Raw genomic sequence first — 16,565 nt, 5'->3', positions numbered from 1 at the left:
GATTTAAAATTAAACTTAGGGCAGCATTCTGAATGCATTTAGCATTTGTAATATGACAAGTCCTGATAATAAAGCCTAAATCAGGAATTGTGCTGCATGTGTAAACAATGTGTGTGGGTTAAATATATATAGCAAGAAACTTGTAAGTTCCATGATCTTTATAATAAGATACTCACATTAAGATATTTCAGAACTTCAATCCATAAACTTCTGTCTTTTGAAACGTAATTTAGACTGTGACATCTAAAATTTTTAGTGGAATTATATTACTTTAGTTGAAGCTTTGAGATAGACACATAACAAGGAAGTAAGGACAAAAAATATGTTAGAGTCTTTCTGGGAGCTTTGGGCTCCCAGATGAGGTAGTCAATCCTTTTGACTTACATGGCATCCATGGCTGTAAATTTATTTCATATATATTTAATCATACTAATGTTATAAAAATCTAGTATAGTATTCATGATAAACTTGCTTATGCTTATTCAGATATATTTGAATGTGTTGTCTTATTGATAAATACCTAGGAAGTTCCAAGTATCCATGATAATAGAGAGGGATAGAGATAATCAAATAGTGTCTACATTTATTTTAAATTGATTACATGAAATATTTCATATGGCATCTATAGTCTACTGATTACATTTGGATGAGGGTGGTATTTATTAAGTTGATTATAGAATTATATCATGGATAAAGTGTGACAAGGAGAAATGGATGTTAAATAAGTTAGTTAAAGAAAGCAAATCTAAAACTATTTGCTGATAAAGCCTACAAAAATAGTTGAAAATCTTTTAAGTATAATAATTATAATAATAACAGTAATAATTAATTGATACGATCATTTATTGAATGCTAAACACATTGTATAATTTTTTTACAGCAACTCTACAAGATACATTTATGTGTGTGTGTGTATATATATATATATTTATGTTTTATATATATATATTTCCATTTATACATGAGGAAAGCTTAGAAATGTTCAATAAATAGCCTATGTTACATACACAGTGAATAAATTCTCTCTTTAGAATCCATGTTCAACCATGACACTTTTTTTTTCTTACCACACAGTTATTTATTCATTGTATTTAAATGAAATTATATCTTCTTGAAGTATAATGTCTCAGGTACATCATAAAGTGATAAGTGATAAAGTTAACACATATTCTACTTTGAAGAACTATATAAATAAGTCTACATAGAGTTAAAATATAATAAGCAAAGTTAAAGTCATATTATGAACAAAGATTTGTTGTTGGTATCCACATTTTAAGTGAGTTTAATTTAAATATTTAACAACTAGTTGAGTTGAAAATCAGCTGTGGCCAAGTACTCCACAGCCCCTCTTTCCTATAGTAGAAGCATAGCCATGTACTCATGGAGAGTAAGTTCAGCACTGGCTCTATCTTATGTATAACAAGAGGGGTACACGAAAGAGAACAATATCAGTATGATTTAATTAGAAGCTACAAGAAGACTGAAGGCCTGTGACAAGAATAAATCAATAATTTTGATCATGAGACCTTCCAGAGGCTTTGTTGCTATTATAATAGGAAACTGGCACAAGCAATTGCTTCCAGAGGTCTAGACAAGCTGTGATACACTCTTTGGGTCCTGGCTCATAGAAGAACTTTTGACATTCTGTTGCTGCACTGCAATCGTTCTGCCCATTAAAATGAGAGAAATAAAATGATTCCTCTACTGTGGCTTTTCTTAGAAACATCCTCTACATTCTGGAGACATGTGGACATTATATAAAAAATGGCTTAGAAATAGGAGCATAGTAAAATACAGACTCACTGAAAGCAGTAGGAAGTTGAAATCTGTATGGCATCTTTCAGGTTTGAATCATTTGGAAGCTTTTTGGATAAATGAACTATAGAGCTATATATAGCTTTTAAATATATCATCTGTGAATATAAAGTTTTCTCTACAGTTCAATTAAACTCTACCATAATAAATTGGTGAATATTACCAGTTGCCAAATACTAGAAATAAGGAAAAGCATGGGTTGTGACTAGGGTAGATATCTGTAATTATCTTTGAAATTATTGCTGTCCTTTAACTTCAGATTTTCTCCATCTCATAAAATAATTACAAAGTAAATTCTTCTCTTATTTTAGACCCCTTTCTAAGCATATGTCCTTAATTTTCACAGGAATCATCACTGTAATATTATTATTCTTTTTTCTTAAGTTTATTTATTTTGAGAGAGAGAGCACAAGCATCAGTAGGGGAGGGGCAGAGAGAGGAGAGCGAGGATCCCATGCAGTCTCCAAGCTGTCTTCACAGAACCTGATGTAGGGCTTGAACCCACAAACTGTGAGATCATGACCTGAGTCAAAATCAAGAGTTGAACACTTAACTAACAGAACCACTCAGGCTCCCCATGTAATGTTATTATGCTTTTTGTCCTGTTATTACAAGTGTTCTGACAATTACTTTGGCCTGAGAAATGTAGCTGTAAAATTTAAGCTTTCTAGCCAGGATGTATCCTCTGGTTCCTTTACTATAGCACAATTTCCTGCCCTCTCAGGACCAGTCACTGAGTTAAGAACAAGTTGCATCATGCAAATTAAGCACATATTTTGTTAGTGTTGCTGTGTGAAATCATTGCTGGTTGTGAAATAATCACCAGTTTCCTAAGGTTTTAGGAAATACTTGTAATTTAGTTAGTGTTTCCAAATACACTATTTTCCCAGTAGAGAAATTCTTATTAATGCCCAAGTCTCTATTCGTCAATGATTTTTCCCCAGTGAAACAATCATGGAGTCAAATAAAAAATGAATTTGCAGTTACTAGGAAACTAAGTTAAATTATAATAAATGTTTTGTACATTAAATGTGATACTAAACACATAGTGAGCCTGATGTGGCATTTTGGAAATGGTATCTTACATGTGCCCAGCAACAAGGAGCAAATATGTGCTAATAATCTTTCACAGAACGTTTTTGTCCTGCTTAGTCTTTGACCTCTTTACCATACCCATTCATTAGACCTCCTGTTCTCATCATGCTATTCTCAAATACTACTATGAGGAATTATTTAGGAAGTATTCTGTGTGTGTGTGTGTGTGTGTGTGTGTGTGTGTGTGTATGAGAGAGAGAGAGAGAGAGAGAGAGATTGAGAAAGAGAGAATATGAGTATGGGAGGGACAGAGAGGGAGAGACAGAGAGAGGGAGAGAGAGAATCTTAGGCAGATTCCACATGCCCCTTGTAGAGCCTGACACGGAGCTCAATCTCATGACCCTGGGATCATCACCTGAGCTGAAATCAAGAGTCAGATGCTTACCTGACTGAGCCACCCAGGTGCCCCAGGAACTTTTCTTTTTAATTTTTTTTAATGTTTTTATTTATTTTTGTGACAGAGAGGGATAGAGTATGAGCAGGGGAGGGGTAGAGAGAGAGGGAGATACAAAATCTGAAGCGGGCTCCAGGCTCTGAGTTGTCAGCACAGAGCTCGACATGGGGCTCAAACTCACAAAGTGTGAGATCATGACCTGAGCTGAAGTTGGACGCTTAACCGACTGAGCCACCCAGGCACCCCCATTCTGCTCCAATTTCTAAGGAAGGACTTGCTCCTATTCTTAACCAAACAAGTCAATTTTTTATATTAAGCAGACCACCTAACCATTTTCCCCTTTCCCCTTTGTTCCCAAAGCAAAAAATTTCTTCAGTTATCACTCTCACTTCCATATTCGGCGGGGCGGGGGGTGGGGCATTCTAATAAGTTCCAAGCCAATGAATGAATGATACTTCCAAACAAGTTATTGTTTTATATTTGGTCCCTTGAGCTAAATTGGACCAATCTTATGCTAGGGAAGAATTTTTGTTGCTATTGTTTTTGTTGTTGTTGTTGTTGTTGTTGTCGCATATTTAAGAGAATACTATTTCTCTCTCTTTCCTGAAGGTGACAAAAGAAAATGACGGGGCACCTGAGTTGCTCAGTTAGTTAAGCATCCAACTCTTGGTTTCAGTTCAGGTCATGATCTCATGGTTCATGAATTCAAGCCCTGAGCCTGGCTCTAGGCTGACAGTGTGAAGCCTGCTTCAGATATTCTCTCTCTCTTCCCCATCTCTCTGCCCTTCTCTTGCTCACACTCTTTCTCTCTCTTTCTCTCAAAATTGATAAATAAACTTACCAACTAATCTTTGACAAAGCAGGAAAGAATATCAAATGGAATAAAAACAGTTTTTTTATCAAGTGGTGCTGGGAAAACTGGACAGTGACATGCAGAAGAATGAACCTGGACCACTTTCTTACACCATACACAAAAATAAACTCAAAATGGATGAAAGACCTAAATGTATGACAGGAAGCCATCAAAATCCTTGAGGAGAAAGTAGGCAAAAAACTCTTTGATCTTGGCTGCAGAAACTTCTTACTCAACACATCTCCAGAGACAAGGGAAACATCAAAATAAAAAGCTTCTGCACAGCGAAGGAAACAATCAGCAAAACCAAAAGGCAACCAACAGTATGGGAGAAAATATTTGCAAATGACATATCAGATAAAAGGTTAGTATCCAAAATCTATAAAGAACTTATTAAATTCAACACCCAAAAAAACAAATAATCCAGTGAAGAAATGGGCAAAAGACATGAATAGACACTTCTCCAAAGAAGACATCCAGATGGCCAACTGACACATGAAAAAACGCTCAACATCACTCATCATCAGGGAAATACAAATCAAAACCACAATGAGATACCACCTCACACCTGTCAGAATGGCTAACATTAACAACTCAGGCAACAACAGATGTTGGCAAGGATGCAGAGAAAGAGGATCTCTTTTGCATTGTTGGTGGCAATGGAAGCTGGTGCAGCCACTCTGAAAAACAGTATGGAGGTTCCTCAAAAAACTAAAAATAGAACTACCCTACGACCCAGCAATTGCACTACTAGGTGTTTATCCATGGGATAAAGGTGTGCTGTTTCAAAGGGACACATGCACCCCCATGTTTAGAGCAGCAGTATCAACAATAGCCAAAGTATGGAAAGAGCCCAAATGTCCATCGATGGATGAATGGATAAAGAAGATGTGGTATATATATACAAAGGAGTATTACTCAGCAATCAAAAAGAATGAAATCTTGCCATTTGCAACTACATGGATGGAACTGGAGGGTATTATGCTAAGTGAAATTAGTCAGTCAGAGAAAGACAAAAATCATATGACTTCACTCATATGAGGACTTTAAGAGACAAAACAGATGAACATAAGGGAAGGGAACCAAAAATAATATAAAAACAGAGACGGGGACAAAACAGAAGAGACTTATAAATATGGAGAACAAACTGAGGGTTGCTGGAATGGTTGTGGGAGGGGGGATGGGCTAAATGGGTAAGGGGCATTAAGGAACCTATTCCTGAAATCATTGTTTCACTACATGCTAACTAATTTGGATATAAATTTTAAAAATAAAAAATAAAATTAAAAAAAGAAAAAAAGAAATAAACTTAAAAAAATACCTGCCTATGACAACTGGAGTTGTCATTTTCTTTTTTTTTAAGTTTATTTATTTATTTTGAGAAAAAGAGACAGAGAGCAGAGGAGGGGCAAAGAGAGAAGGAGAGAGAGAGAGAGAGAGAGAGAGAGAGAAGAATCCCAAGTGTGGGTCTCAAATCCACGAACCATGAGATCATGACCTGAGCTGAAATCAGGAGTCAGACACTCAACCAGACTCTCAGCTGACTGAGTCACCCAAGCGCCCCTAGGCAGACTACAACAAGAATAGCAATAGAATGAAGCCAACACAAGCAACCACAGAATAGGGAGAAAGAAAGATGTGACCCTGATGACAAAGAATTTGGTCTGAAGAAAGAATCTTGACCCTCTAATTATAACAACTGTGGAGTCCATTCTCTTCCCTTTTCTTCCCTTTGCTTCCATCAATCTTTCTTAAATATCTTATTTTGAACATAATCCTCAGAGTCAAAAAAAAGCATCTTTGATAGCATAACACAATTGAAAACCTAATATAATTCTTGCATAGTGAATCGAAATTTCTCATAAAATAATAACATTTTGTATTTGGAATGACCCCCTCTTTTGTAAGCTGAATGAAGTGAGACTGTCAGCTGCACGATGATAAAAATAAGCTGAGATATGAACCTTATTTTCCCAGGGAGAACCCTAAAATTACAGAACATATTAGCTGTTGTATTTATTTATTTATTTATTTATTTATTTATTTATTTATTTATTTTTTATGAAATTTATTGACAAATTGGTTTCCATACAACACCCAGTGCTCATCCCAAAAGGTGCCCTCCTCAATACCCATCACCCACCCTCACCTCCCTCCCACCCATCATCGACCCTCAGTTTGTTCTCAGTTTTTAACAGTCTCTTATGCTTTGGCTCTCTCCCACTCTAACCTCTTTTTCTTTTTTCTTTTTTCCTTCCCTTCCCCCAAGGGTTTCTGTTAAGTTTCTTAGGATCCACATAAGAGTGAAACCATATGGTATCTGTCTTTCTCTGTATGGCTTATTTCACTTAGCATCACACTCTCCAGTTCAATCCACGTCCAGCAATTCATTTTTGCTTTTAATTCCCTTGCCTTTGGGGATGTGTCAAGAAAGAGATTGCTACGGCTGAGGTCAGAGAGGTCTTTTCCTGCTTTCTCCTCTAAGGTTTTGATGGTTTCCTGTCTCACATACAGGTCCTTTATCCATTTTGAGTATATTTTTGTGAATGGTGTGAGAAAGTGATCTAGTTTCAACCTTCTGCATGTTGCTGTCCAGTTCTCCCAGCACCATTTGTTGAAGAGACTGTCTTTTTTCCATTGGATGTTCTTTCCTGCTTTGTCAAAGATGAGTTGGCCATACGTTTGTGGGTCTAGTTCTGGGGTTTCTATTCTATTCCATTGGTCTATGTGTCTGTTTTTGTGCCAATACCATGCTGTCTTGATGATGACAGCTTTGTAGTAGAGGCTAAAGTCTGGGATTGTGATGCCTCCTGCTTTGGTCTTCTTCTTCAAAATTCCTTTGACTATTCAGGGCCTTTTGTGGTTCCATATGAATTTTAGGGTTGCTTGTTCTAGTTTCGAGAAGAATGCTGGTGCAATTTTGATTGGGATTGCATTGAATATGTAGATAGCTTTGGGTAGTATTGACATTTTGACAATATTTATTCTTCCAATCCACAAGCACAGAATGTTTTTCCATTTCTTTATATCTTCTTCAGTTTCCTTCATAAGCTTTCTATAGTTTTCAGCATACAGATCTTTTACATCTTTGGTTAGATTTATTACTAGGTATTTTATGCTTCTTGGTGCAATGGTGAATGGGATCAGTTTCTTTATTTGTCTTTCTGTTGCTTCATTGTTAGTGTATAAGAATGCAACTGATTTCTGTACATTGATTTTGTATCCTGCAACTTTGCTGAATTCCTGTATCAGTTCTAGCAGACTTTTGGTGGAGTCTATCGGATTTTCCATGTATAATATCATGTCATCTGCAAAGAGCGAAAGCTTGACTTCATCTTTGCCAATTTTGATGCCTTTGATTTCCTTTTGTTGTCTGATTGCTGATACTAGAACTTCCAACACTATGTTAAACAACAGCGATGAGAGTGGGCATCCCTGTCGTGTTCCTGATGTCAGGGAAAAAGCTCTCAGTTTTTCTCCTTTGAGGATGATGTTAGCTGTGGGCTTTTCATAAATGGCTTTTATGGTCTTTAAGTATGTTCCTTCTATCCCGACTTTCTCAAGGGTTTTTATTAAGAAAGGGTGCTGGATTTTGTCAAAGGCCTTTTCTGCATCAATTGACAGGATCATATGGTTCTTCTCTTTTCTTTTATTATTGTGAAGTATCACGTTGATTGATTTGTGAATGTTGAACCAGCCCTGCATCCCAGGAATGAATCCCACTTGATCATGGTGAATAATTCTTTTTATATGCCGTTGAATTCGATTTGCTAGTATCTTCTTGAGAATTTTTGCATCCATATTCCTCAGGGATATTGGCCTGTAGTTCTCTTTTTTTACTGGGTCTCTGTCTGGTTTAGGAATCAAAGTAATACTGGCTTCATAGAATGAGTCTGGAGGTTTTCCTTCCCTTTCTATTTCTTGGAATAGCTTGAGAAGGATAGGTATTATCTCTGCTTTAAACGTCTGGTAGAACTTCCCTGGGAAGCCATCTGGTCCTGGACTCTTATTTGTTGGGAGATTTTTGATAACCGATTCAATTGCTTCGCTGGTTATGGGTCTGTTCAAACTTTCTATTTCCTCCTGATTGAGTTTTGGAAGAGTGTGGGTGTTCAGGAATTTGTCCATTTCTTCCAGGTTGTCCAATTTGTTGGCATATAATTTTTCATAGTATTCCCTGATAATTGTTTGTATCTCTGAGGGGTTGGTTGCAATAATCCCATTTTCATTCATGATTTTATCTATTTGGGTCATCTCCCTTTTCTTTTTGAGAAGCCTGGCTAGAGGTTTGTCAATTTTGTTTATTTTTTCAAAAAACCAACTCTTGGTTTCGTTGATCTGCTCTACAGTTTTTTTAGTTTCTATATTGTTTATTTCTGCTCTGATCTTTATTATTTCTCTTCTTCTGCTGGGCTTAGGCTGCCTTTGCTGTTCTGCTTCTAGTTCCTTTAGGTGTGTTGTTAGATTTTGTATTTGGGATTTTTCTTGTTTCTTGAGATAGGCCTGGATTGCAATGTTTTCCTCTCAGGACTGCCTTTGCTGCGTCCCAAAGCGTTTGGATTGTTGTATTTTCATTTTTGTTTGTTTCCATATAATTTTTAATTTCTTCTCTAATTGTCTGGTTGACCCACTCATTCGTTAGTAGGGTGTTCTTTAACCTCCATGCTTTTGGAGGTTTTCCAGACTTTTTTCTGTGGTTGATTTCAAGCTTCATAGCATTGTGGTCTGAAAGTAAGCATGGTATAATTTCAATTCTTGTAAACTTATGAAGGGCTGTTTTGTGACCCAGTATATGATCTATCTTGGAGAATGTTCCATGTGCACTCGAGAAGAAAGTATATTCTGTTGCTTTGGGATGCAGAGGTCTAAATATATCTGTCAAGTCCATCTGATCCAATGTCTCATTCAGGGCCCTTGTTTCTTTATTGACCGTGTGTCTAGATGATCTATCCATTTCTGTAAGTGGTGTATTAAAGTCCCCTGCAATTACCACATTCTTATGAATAAGGTTGCTTGTGTTTATGAGTAATTGTTTTATATATTTGGGGGCTCCGGTATTCGGCGCATAGACATTTATAATTGTTAGCTCTTCCTGATGGATAGACCCTGTAACTATTATATAATGTCCTTCTTCATCTCTTGTTACAGCCTTTAATTTAAAGTCTAGTTTGTCTGAAAGAAGTATGGCTACTCCAGCTTTCTTTTGGCTTCCAGTCGCATGATAAATAGTTCTCCATCCCCTCACTCTCAATCTAAAGGTGTCCTCAGGTCTAAAATGAGTCTCTTGTAGACAGCAAATAGATGGGTCTTGTTTTTTTATCCATTCTGATACCCTATGTCTTTTGGTTGGCGCATTTAATCCATTTACATTCAGTGTTATTATAGAAAGATACGGGTTTAGAGTCATTGTGATGTCTGTATGTTTTATGCTTGTAGTGATGTCTCTGGGACTTTGTCTCACAGGGTCCCCCTTAGGATCTCTTGTAGGGCTGGTTTAGTGGTGACAAATTCCTTCAGTTTTTGTTTGTTTGGGAAGACCTTTATCTCTCCTTCTATTCTAAATGACAGACTTACTGGATAGAGGATTCTTGGCTGCATATTTTTTCTGTCTAGCACCCTGAAAATCTCGTGCCAATTCTTTCTGGCCTGCCAAGTTTCAAAAGAGAGATCAGTCACGAGTCTTATAGGTCTCCCTTTATATGTGAGGGCACGTTTACCCCTTGCTGCTTTCAGAATTTTCTCTTTATCCTTGTATTTTGCCAGTTTCACTATGATATGTCGTGCAGAAGATCGATTCAAGTTCCGTCTGAAGGGAGTTCTCTGTGCCTCTTGGATTTCAATGCCTTTTTCCTTCCCCAGTTCAGGGAAGTTCTCAGCTATGATTTCTTCAAGTACCCCTTCAGCCCCTTTCCCTCTCTCTTCCTCCTCTGGGATACCAATTATGCGTATATTATTTCTTTTTAGTGTATCACTTAGTTCTCTAATTTTCCCCTCATACTCCTGGATTTTTTTATCTCTCTTTTTCTCAGCTTCCTCTTTTTCCATAACTTTATCTTCTAGTTCACCTATTCTCTCCTCAGCCTCTTCAAGCCGAGCTGTGGTGGTTTCCATTTTGTTATGCATTTCGTTTAAAGCGTTTTTCAGCTCCTCGTGACTGTTCCTTAGTCCCTTGATCTCTGTAGCAAGAGATTCTTTGCTGTCCTGTATACTGTTTTCAAGCCCAGCAATTAATTTTATGACTATTATTCTAAATTCACTTTCTGTTATGTTATTTAAGTCCTTTTTGATCAGCTCATTAGCTGTTGTTATTTCCTGGAGATTCTTCTGAGGGGAATTCTTCCGCTTGGTCATTTTGGATAGTCCCTGGCATGGTGAGGACCTGCAGGGCACTTCCCCTGTGCTGTGGTGTATAACTGGAGTTGGTGGGCGGGGCCGCAGTCTGACCTGATGTCTGCCCCCAGCCCACCACTGGGGCCACAGTCAGACTGGTGTGTGCCTTCTCTTCCCCTCTCCTAGAGGTGGGATTCACTGTGGGGTGGTGTGGCTCGTCTGGGCTACTTGCACCCTGCCAGGCTTGTGATGCTGGGGATCTGGCGTATTAGCTGGGGTGGGTAGGCAAGGTGCTCGGGGGCAGGAGGGGCAGGCTTAGATCGCTTCTCCTTAGGTGATCCACTTCAGGAGGGGCCCTGTGGCAGCGGGAGGGAGTCAGATCCGCTGCCGGAGGTTTGGCTCCGCAGAAGCGCAGAGTTGGGTGCGCGGAGCGAGCAAGTTCCCTGGCAGGAACTGGTTCCCTTTGGGATTTCTGCTGGGGGATGGGCGGGGGAAATGGCGCTGGCGAGCGCCTTTGTTCCCCACCAAACTGAGCTCTGTCGTCAGGGGGCTCAGCAGCTCTCCCTCCCTTTGTCCTCCAGCCTTCCCGCTTTCCGAGCAGAGCTGTTAACTTATGACCTCCCAGGCGCTAAGTCGCGCTTGCTGTCGGAACACAGTCCGCCCGGCCCCTCCACTTTTGCAAGCCAGACTCGGGGGCTCTGCTTGGCCGGCGAGCCGCCCCTCCGCCCCGGCTCCCTCCCGCCAGTCCGTGGAGAGCGCACCGCCTCGCCGCCCTTCCTACCCTCTTCCGTGGGCCTCTCGTCTGCGTTTGGCTCTGGCGACTCCGTTCTGTTAATCCTCTGGCGGTTTTCTGGGTTATTTAGGCAGGTGTAGATGGAATCTAAGTGATCAGTAGGACGTGCGGTGAGCCCAGCGTCCTCCTAAGCCGCCATCTTGCCGCTTAGCTGTTTTAATCTGAGGTAAACCTATAGCTCTGAAATTATCTTTTAATAAAACTTCAAAAAAATCAAACCAATCAATAGTTTTTCTGTCCCTCCTGGCAAAAGATAACTAGTCGATGCCTTTGAAAACTATTGGGTGATGTGTTCATTTCAAACTCCCTTTGCCTTCTATTTACAAGGATCTTCAGCACTAGCAAAAGTGAGGACACTCAGAATGTCTTCCCAGTTTAAGCTGGGTCCACTTGACCCCTGGCCTGTAACATTGGCAACCTTTGTTGAAGTATTGTTTCAAGTCCCTGGATAGATTATAACATATAATATATGTTATATATATTAGATAACATATAGATAGATAACATATAATATATGTAATGACAACATAAGACTTTATGTTATATATATATGTATATTATGTCTGTATTTATAGCGACACGAGTTTAGATGCTTTGCTAAAGTGGTACATTTTATAACTCTGCTTCATAGCTTATTTTTAAACTATTTTAATTTGGTGATTTTCTGACCTGTGGACTCAAAAAGCATTGTAACTGATACTATGTTGAACGAATGTTAGCTTAACACAGAATACTTTCTTACCCCCTTTTGCATGTTAATCACTGCCCCATCACTTTATCTGGCTTTTCGTTCCTCCAGATCTCATGTTTCTTCCTTGTTTCCTGCTTGGATAGTCTGCATGTATTGCACTCACAAATTTCTCTCAGTCTTGTATTATCACTCTCCCTAATGTCTGTTGCACTTCCTGCTGTGATCTTCACTATACACGTGTATCCAAACTCAGGCTTCTCAGGGCTTCTTTTGATTTTACAGATCCTTAAGCTTGATGTAGCTATCCCCAATCTAGCTGTCACTACTCGTAACCAAAGATAGCCCTCATACATCTCCCGATCACAAATATCACAAAATATTTCAGTCTTTTTGAGGTTAAATAATAATTTTTAAAAAGTATATGATTTCTAGATGATGTAATGGTTAGCTCACAGAGTTGCCGTTCTTTTATCGCCTGATCTATACTAACAATATTATGTTTATGATCCTAAATTGGAGTGTAGGCCAAATGGGAGTACAGATAGTTGGCTACTTATATATTTTTTAAATTACATTAGGGATAGAAAAAAAAAAGATGTCTAATAATCAGTGCTAGCAATGGATACTTAATTTTGACTAATTTGTTTTTCCCTATAAAACAACAGTTTTGTATTTAAAGTATTGATTTTAGAAATGCTATCTTGTCATAGACTCTAAGTCTAAAATTCTTTCTTGGCCAACAAGAAAGTGGGATGCAGGATTAAAATGCGAGAGGTGGCTAATGTCCAAGAAAAGACAAGAGCCCCTAATAAGGGTCCTTTGCCTGTATTTATTAAGATCAGAGGGCTTACAAACGTGATGGGCATGCACAAAGAGACAATGTATCTGTGAACATTAACTCATGGGCATGAGGGAAAAGGGGGTTTTGAAGATATATGTTGTTTGGGATTTGGGTCAATAGAAAGCAAAATCCTGGTGCTGGGCAGATGGTTGTTTGTTAATAGCAGACAGGAAGCGCCAAGTCTGTTTATCTTAGCTAGCCTAAAGGATAAGACAGGGCAAATAACCTCAGGGTTAACAAGACACCTTTTCTTTTGCTAATTAGCTCACTCTGGGCAGCTTCACCTGCATCATGGGGGTCTGTAGCCCTGTATACCTGTTCACTTAATTTGGTCCTTCCTTCCTGTGAAAGCAGCTTTCTGCTCTAGTACTAAATTGGGGTGCAATTTTGCCCTGAATTCCTAATCTTGCTTACCTCATATACCTTTGTACTGGGGGCCTTGGCCCCTCTACTCTTATCGTGTTTGCCCAAACTTGGGTGGGACCACCCTATGGCTTTGTAATTCTTTATGGCTTGTTAACCCATTGGTGGAAGCCCAGGGAATTTCTAATTCTATTTCCCACACTATCTATAGTAGCTAATCTTGATATTCTTAATGTTTTAATTTTTAAATATTCTTGGTCCCTTGTACTATTCAAATCTCCTTTTCTTTCTAAATAATGCACTTTATCTGTTCATAAGATCAATAGAATGCCTTAAAATTTTTCCTACTATAAATTCTTAATTTATCCTTCATTATGGACTATTTCCTCATTACTTTATTATAATTAATAATTAAATTTATATATGACCTCCTTTTGAGTCTCACATTAAAAATACACTACAGTTAAAAACATAATAAAATAAACATTAAAATGGAATAAAATATTAAAAAGCTTAGCAAACTGGCATCAATAAACCAATGTGACAGAACTTGTCTCATCCAGGCCGCTGAGAAGAAAGGCAACCTGTAATCACATTTGATGGTTCCTTTTTTTCAAAGGCAGTTGCTTCTGTTTAAATGGTTTCTGTTTTTGTAAGCTTTTGTTTTCTTGACTATTACTGGTCATTGTGTCATTTTGAGGAATGAATGGAAACAAATTCTGGACTTTAGAATATCTAAATGGGGAGCTGGTTCCTCAAACAAAATAACGTTACTAAATGTACTTAACAATGTTTTAATAGCTAAATTGGGTGACTCTATGTCTGGCTTTATTTGACTAGATCTAATTTAACTGATGCCTTCAGCATAATTAATCAGATAATGCACTTCAGTGAATGTCATCATTTCATGTCTTGATAATAAAGCTAAAGAGATTGGTTTTGGTACCATTGGTCTTGCTTGTCATTCACATGATCACCTAATTTTGTTTTGTTTTAGATTTAAAGAAATACTAGAATAAACACTCTTTTAGTTGATTAGTCAAGTTTGAGTTGGTAAATGAGATAATGTTTGATACTTGTTCATCTTTACCAAAAAGAAAAAGTCAAAATAAAAAAAAAATTTTCAGAAAATTGACTGTCATGTAAAGATCACTAGAGAAAAAAATAGCATATTTGGGTTGTCTCTAAAAATTATGAACACAAATTTTTTTTCAGTGGAAAACTACAATTACATTATTACAGAACCATTAGGATAGACTTATTTATAAATCTGTCCAATGGCATTTATTTGCATATTTTGAGATGAAAATTAAAATAGAAAAAAAAATCTGCCAACCAAGCTAATTCAAACTTTAAATAACTTCTTATACATACATAGCCCTAATTAGATCACTTGCCTACTCCTTCAGTCACTGCATAGGTCTGATCTCATATTTTTATCCCTAAATCTCCATTTTTAGTATCAATATTTTCCCCGCCCTCTTTTATAGTCTGGAAACTGAAAAAAACTGAATTATACACCCATTTAATTACTGAATAAATTAATGTAACAAATAATTTACTTATACATACATATATACATACATATACATATACACACATATACATACACATACACATATACATACATATATATACATATACACCCATAGAGTATATAATATTCTTCTGACTCTTTGATGTTAATAGATTTATTAAAGGAAGAGTGAACTACAGAGGAAGGCTGCAAATAACTGATAGGGTGAAATCTGGCATAGAGAACAGGAAGCCTGGCTTTGGAAAACATCTCTCAAAATAAAGTGACTGAGGAGGATTAAAAAATTAGTGGAAAAGCATTTCAATGTTCAGTAAAGACACATTTTGACTTTTTTTTTTTTTTTAAGAAAACTACTCTACTTGATCTGTAAATATCTAGCCAGGAAACTTTAAAGTTAAATGTAAATAGCCAAAAGAATTGGGGTTAAAACTAGGCAGTTTTTAAAGTACTCATGAAATAGTTCTACCAATGCCGGTACCGTATTCTTCATACCAAAGTATCAAACACAAACTTTTGACTTCATGTCATTGTTATCATGGATTTTACCTTGACTTATCACCTGTTGATAGAAATGAACACTAGGTGACTACTTCACTTTTCTTCTAATGTCACGTATTCCTGCTTACTCAACAATATAGTATCAGCAGTTCCTATCCTCACTTTCGTCTGAAACATCAAATATTACTTTTCTACTGTAACTTCTTCACTCTGTGATGCATTTTGGCCTATGCTGGTCTTGGTCTTTTGTCCACCTATATTCCCTATCTACCTTCGCTTGTTTGGAAATTTCCAATTTCATGACTTCAAATATTAACCAGAGGATGATATCTCACAATTTGTCTCTAGCCTAGTCCTCTCACCTAAACCCCATACTTAAATATCTAACAACTTAGTTCTAGTCATCACAAACATATCTTGTCCAAAACTAAACTTCTGATCCACTCCTCCAAATTTTGCTCTCTTCCCAGTTTCAGTGAATGGAAATACTACTTGTTCTTTGTTTTAGGCAAAATATGGCTTAACGTTGGCTTCACTCTTTCTTTTAAACTGTACATCCAATACATTACTAAATTAAAAAACATTTTTTTAGGGGCGCCAGGGTGGATCAGTCGATTAAGCATCCGACTTCAGCCAGGTCACAAACTCGCGGTCCGAGAGTTCGAGCCCCGCCATCAGGCTCTGGGCTGATGGCTCAGAGCCTGGAGCCTGTTTCCGATTCTGTGTCTCCCTCTCTCTCTGCCCCTCCCCCGTTCATGCTCTGTCTCTCTCTGTCGCAAAAATAAATAAACGTTGAAAAAAAACATTTTTTTAATCTTCAAAACATATCTAGAATCAGGTTTTTTTTTTTTTTTTCCTTTTGATCTATGTCACACCCAATCTAATCTGAACTTTGATTGATTTTAGCCCAGATAATCACAATGGCCCTCACTGGTCTAACAAAGTCTACCCTTGCCCTGCTTCCCTCTATTTGTTTTCAAATATATGAGAGTGGCCATATTAAAATATGTGTCAAAACAGATGACTTATCAGGTCATACTTCCATGGCTTTACATATGATTCAGAAGAGAAACTAAATTCCATATAATGCTTTACAAATAAGGTCACTGTATAATCTATCATCCAAACAGACGCATTTCTGAAAATGAATAGGAGCTCTAGCCATAATTACACTAACCAATAGATGTGAACTAAAGTTCTGTTGGACAAACCTGAGCATATGGCCATCCTACTCCAAAGGTTTCATATAATCTAGTCTCCTGTTACCTTTTAACTTCATCTCCTTCTATTAATCCTGTAATCACTCTGCTATGGCCTTACTGGCCTCCTTGCATTGTCTCCAAAATGCAAAGGAC

Source organism: Prionailurus bengalensis, chromosome D1, assembly GCF_016509475.1.
Source record: "Prionailurus bengalensis isolate Pbe53 chromosome D1, Fcat_Pben_1.1_paternal_pri, whole genome shotgun sequence".
Taxonomy (NCBI): domain Eukaryota; kingdom Metazoa; phylum Chordata; class Mammalia; order Carnivora; family Felidae; genus Prionailurus; species Prionailurus bengalensis.
This window is presented reverse-complemented; position numbering follows the sequence as displayed.